Genomic DNA, 5,980 nt, shown 5'->3' with positions numbered 1-5,980 from the left:
CTCTCTGGTTTCTAGTACTGTTTATTTTTCAAAGTTCACTTGAGATGGTCTGACCTTGTTTCAAGCCTGCCTTTAGGCTGATGTAGCTGTTCATGTTGGTAGACAGAGGTCAAAGAGACTCTCGAGTTTATGGCCAGCCTGGGGAGAGACTGCCTGATCTGCCTTTTTTGGCTCCCTTCTCTGGACAATTCTTTGGCAGTTCGAAAAACTTGTATTTGGCAGAAAACGATTATTTCTGTCACCCTCAACTATCTCAGTGACCTCATCTCTACTTCTAGAGGTTTCTAGAACTTTGTTGTTTTGGGGGCTAGTGTAATGATTAGTGCTTGGTAAAATAAATGAGTGGAAAGACAACTGTTTAAAGAGTACGTTTATGGTTAAAATAAACTGTAAGTAAAAGCATATGATTTCTGTGAGGATCATAGAAGTTAATTTATATCAAGTGCTTAGAAAAGTGCTTGTTATTTAATGCTGTGTTTACTTATGTCCACTACTGTGTGCTGCCCTCTGCTAAGCTGAAAACGTCTTCTCCTCTCAAAGCTGTCACTAATTGTTTTTCTGAAATTGACACTGTTTCAAGTGAGGTTTTTTAGTATGTGAAGTATGTTCCATAGTAGGTGTTTAAGGCAAAAACCAATTTTTAAAAATACTATCAAATTATGGTCTTCCCTGGTGGCTCAGATAAAGAATCCACCTGCCAAGGCAGCAGATGCAGGTTCCATCCCTGGGTTGGGAAGATCCCCTGGAGAAGGTAATGGCAACCCGCTCCAGTATTCTTGCCTGGAGAATTCCACGGAGAGAGGAGCCTGGCGGGCTACAGTCCATGGGATCCCAAAGAGTCAGTGCTATCAAATTAGTCTTACAACAAATTTCTGGCTCTCTAGTATCCAGCATGTAGCCTGATGTAAAACAAGAGTTTAATAGACCTTTGATGAACAAACAAATGAATGAGTTAATCAGACATTTTCATCTTCAAGGGAAAGCCAGAGCTATCTATTATGGCATGCTTCACTACTTTACCCTTCTGGATAAAAATGAGTTATTCTCTTTTATTTTCTTCCCCTACACTGAAACTCAGACATTTTAGGGAGAAAGGAGTTTCCCTTTACAGAGGGAGACACTAGAGATCACTTCCTCTTTATTCCAAACTATCTGCAGTCCCCCAAATGTATGACATAACCTCGTACCTCTGAGCCTCATAACAGCATTTTCTCCACTTGGACTGTTCTTGTTGGTCAGTCCTCTTTCCCCTGTTTTCCCTATTGCAACTCATTCCAGCCCATTTTCCAAATTTGCATCTTCATTTTCTCAAAGAAGCATTTACTAACCTTCCCTGGGCCACCATTTGGAAAGGCCATTTGGATGCCTTTCCTCATAAAGATGTTCCATAACACCCTGTAGAGAGACATTATACCTAATATATTTTATACTCATAAAAATAAGTCTTTTGCACTGGATTATATAAATTATTTTGTAAACAAGTATTATGTCTGGCCTTCCCTGGTGGTTCAGTAGTAAAGAATCTGAGTGCAATGCAAGACACCTGGGTTCAATCCTTGGGTCAGGAAGATCCTCGGGAGAAGGATGACAACCCACTCCAGTATTCTTGCCTGTGAAATCCCATGGACACAGGAGCCTGGAGGGCTACAGTCCATGGGGTCCCAAAAGAGTCAGACACAACTCAGGGACTAAACAACAAGTATTAGGTCTACTTTAACTTTGTAAAAGCTTGGCACATTTTCAGTGCACAATTGCAGAATCACACCCTAGCTCACTGCTATAACCTATAAATCAGTAAGGACAAAGCACGGCCGAAGGTATGTGTACTTTTAACAACCATTCCAAGTGTTCCAGTATCATCTGCAGCTTCAAGATAAGATGAAGGACTAGTAACTGAATTTAATCTCCCGCTAAAAACAACTGGAAGAACACATGGGATTTATGAAAGAACAGTTATCAACACACTGTGCATCAGGTAATGAAGGATTGGTCCCTGAGAGATAAGAAAAAAAGTGAGCCCAATGACTGCCCTAGATTACTGCAGGTAAAGAGTTCCCAGGCCACGTTACAGAAAAGGGAGCCCTCACAGAGCTGAGCATTCTCCCTGGAGAGAGAAGGCAGAGCCTGGAAGTGCAAAAAGGCCAAGGCAGCTCAAATTTGCAGGGCAAATGGAGAGAAGAAAATGGCACACAAAGTTTGAGAGATCTGCAGACAGTTCCCCTTAAGTTTTCAGATGAATGCTCATCAACACATGCGTGTGAAGAAGTTACCCAAGGCTTGGGAAAGAAATGCCTGAAAATACAAAGCCGAATACTCTCTTCCAGGCTCACACAGGGTTGGGAGCAGGGCCTATTTCCACTAACCAGAAAGGAAAAACCTCAAAATTCTCATGCCAATAGGCAGGGTATAAAGAAGAATTTTGCCTCAGTAGTGGGGAAAAAATTAGCCATAGACTAAACATACTTATAGTTCTCTCCAACAAAAGCGAAGAGCAAGTACCAAAAGGATTAAGCTGTTATCATGTAATTTAGCTATGTTCCAGAACAAAGCTCAAGAATCCTCAAAGGATCACAAAAATATGCAACACCCAACAAGGTAACAATCACAATTTTTAGTATCTAATACAAAATGACAAGGCATGTAAAGAAGCAGGAAAATTAGGCCCATATAATGAGGGGAAAGTTACACACACACAATGATACAGTTGATAGAACTATTAAAAGACATCAAAACCATCCTGATTGTGTTCTGTTTGTTCAACAAGCCAGAGGAAAGATAAATATGACTCAAATCAAACTCCTAGGGAAGAAATCTATAACTCCAAGATGAAAAATACATTGGATTGGATTAATAGCAGACTAGACACTGTAAAAGAGTAGATAAGTAAACTTGAAGACAGAGCAATAGATTCAAAATAAAACACAAAGAAATAAGACTGGGGGCGGGCAGAGGGGGTAGGACAACAGAGCAACAGTGACTTGGGAAGTGATTTCTACCAGCCTAACAGACTGGTTCCAAATAGGAAAAGGAGTATGTCAAGGCTGTATATTGTCACCCTGCTTATTTAACTTATATGCAGAGTACATCATGAGAAACGCTGGGCTGGAAGAAGCACAAGCTGGCATCAAGATTGCCGGGAGAAATATCAATAACCTCAGATATGCAGATGACACCACCCTTATGGCAGAAAGTGAAGAGGAACTAAAAAGCCTCTTGATGAAAGTGAAAGAGGAGAGTGAAAAAGTTGGCTTAAAGCTCAACATTCAGAAAACTAAGATCATGGCATCTGGTCCCATCACTTCATGGGAAATAGATGGGGAAACAGTGGAAACGGTGTCAGACTTTTATTTTTGGGGGCTCCAAAATCACTGCAGATGGTGATTGCAGCCATGAAATTAAAAGATGCTTACTCCTTGGAAGGAAAGTTATGACCAACCTAGATAGCATATTGAAAAGCAGAGACATTACTTTGCCAACAAGGTCCATCTAGTCAAGGCTATGATTTTTCCAGTGGTCATGTATGGATGTGAGAGTTGGACTGTGAAGAAAGCTAAGCGCCGAAGAATTGATGCTTTTGAACTGTGGTGTTGGAGAAGACTCTTGAGAGTCCCTTGGACTGCAAGGAGATCCAACCAGTCCATTCTGAAGGAGATCAGTCCTGGGTGTTCTTTGGAAGGAATGATGCTAAAGCTGAAACTCCAGTACTTTGGCCACCTCATGCAAAGAGTTGACTCATTGGAAAAGACTGATGCTGGGAGGGATTGGGGGCAGGAGGAGAAGGGGACGACAGAGGATGAGATGGCTGGATGGCATCACTGACTCGATGGATGTGAGTGAGTGAACTCTGGGAATTGGTGATGTACAGGGAGGCCTGGCATGCTGCAATTCATGGGGTCACAAAGAGTCGGACATGACTGAGTGATTGCACTGAACTGAACAATTTGAAGATTTTCCAAATTTGAGGAAAACTATAAACCTACAGAGCCAAGAAACTCAATGAATGCCAAGCAACAACAACAACAACCCCAAAAATGTAGAAAACTACACTAAGGTACATCTTAACTGCTCAAAGCCAATGATGATGAAAAAAAAATCTTAAAAGTAGACAGAGAAAAAGGTACACTACCTACAGAGAAACAAGAATAAAAATGACAGCAAATTTTCTTGATAAACAATACAAGACTGAAGAAGATTAATAACTTTAAAGCATGAAAAGAAAAAAGCAAACTTGTCAGCATAGAACTCTATACAACAAAAAGATGATTTTTTTTTTAAATTAAACATTTTTTAACAGGGCAACTTCATTAATTTAACAGCATCTACAAAAATCCTATAATTATTAGGGTCCTAAGTTGCTTCTGTCACGTCTGACTCTTTGCAACCCCATGGACTGTAGCCTACTAGGCTCCTCTGTCCTTGGGATTTTCCAGGCAAAAATACTGGAGTGGATTGCCATTTCCTTCTCCAAGGGATCTTCCAGACCCAGGGATTGAATCCACATCTCTTAGGTATCCGGCATTGGCAGGCAGGTTCTTTACCATTAGTGCCGCCTGGGAAGCCCAATTATTAGGATACTGATGGTAAAACACAGGTTGCTTCCCCTTAGGTCAGCAAAAAGATGACTGTAAAAAGGCAGAAGGAAAATTATATCAAATAGAAATCTCAAAGAACAGTGGGCACTGGAAATGATAAGTATGATAAAATACTCTTATTTGAATCTCTTAAGATAATGGACCATTTAAAGAAAAAATAAAAACAACATATTGTAGGATTTATAACATATGTAGAATAAAATGTGTGATAATAATAGTACAGGGATGTGGAGAGAGAGATGGAAATATAATTGCAAGATTCCATGCTCTACATGAAGCGTATAATTTCATTTAAAAGTAGCCTGTGGTAAGTTTAAAATGTATACTGTACATCTAAAAACATCACTAAAATATGCACATACATATACACTTACACAAGACTTAACAGTTCATAAACCAACAGATGACAAATCTAATTTACAGCAATTTTATTGTCCAGTAGTATTCTGGCTATGGAGAAGGAAATGGCTGCCCACTCTAGTTTTCTCACCTGGAGAATTCTGTGGACAGATAAACCTGGCAGGTTATGATCCATGGGATCACAAAGAGTCGGACACGACTGAGTGACTAACACACACATTCTGGCTAAAGAATCTAGCGCTTTCTGCTGGGAGGCCATGGCTTGAGCCATTTGTTACTATTCCCATAGTAAAAAGAAAATTTAATAGTTGTAAGAGAAGAACTTGAGATCGTAAGGTTGCAGGTGGCAGCTCCCAGCAGACACTGCTTTGAGAATGGCTAGTAGCATCCCTGAGCCTGACACAGGTCACAAAATTCAAGTTCTCATCTCACCTCTCCATTCACATCCAAAACAGCCACCCAGCTCCACCCCAGATGCCTGAACCACAGCCACACCACTCTGACTTTCAAATGAATTCCCTTCCTTGATGGCAGATATACAATGCATGATGGACAGGCCACAAAATAGGCCATGCTGATCAGAATAAAGTTCAAGTTAAATCAGGTATGAGCCAGAATGACTTTTCCATAACTCAACATGTGAAGATTTCTTCGATTGTTTCCCCATATGTTTGCAAATCTTTTGATATATCAGAATATTTGTCCCTCAGTGCTAGAGTGGTTGCTACCTGCCCTGGGTCCATAACATCCCTCAGGGATAGGCCTCCTCTTTGATCATATATTTATATATAATTTATATAAATATACATATATAAATCTGCCCCAATAAATATACATATCTGCCTAGTTGTCCATGTTGGGGGAAAATTAATCAGAATCAGTGAAACCACACAGAGGTATGCTAATGGATAAATATTTTATAAGCTATACATTTTACCAATTATGCTGAATTATAACACAAATATTGTATATGTGCTTTTAGCAGTAGACTTGCAGTGAAATATGTCATGAGTAGTTATGGTAATAAT

This window comes from Bos grunniens, chromosome 5 (assembly GCF_055505025.1).
Source record: "Bos grunniens cultivar Pamir isolate PY7600 chromosome 5, Bosgru_T2T1.0, whole genome shotgun sequence".
NCBI lineage: Eukaryota > Metazoa > Chordata > Mammalia > Artiodactyla > Bovidae > Bos > Bos grunniens.
This window is presented reverse-complemented; position numbering follows the sequence as displayed.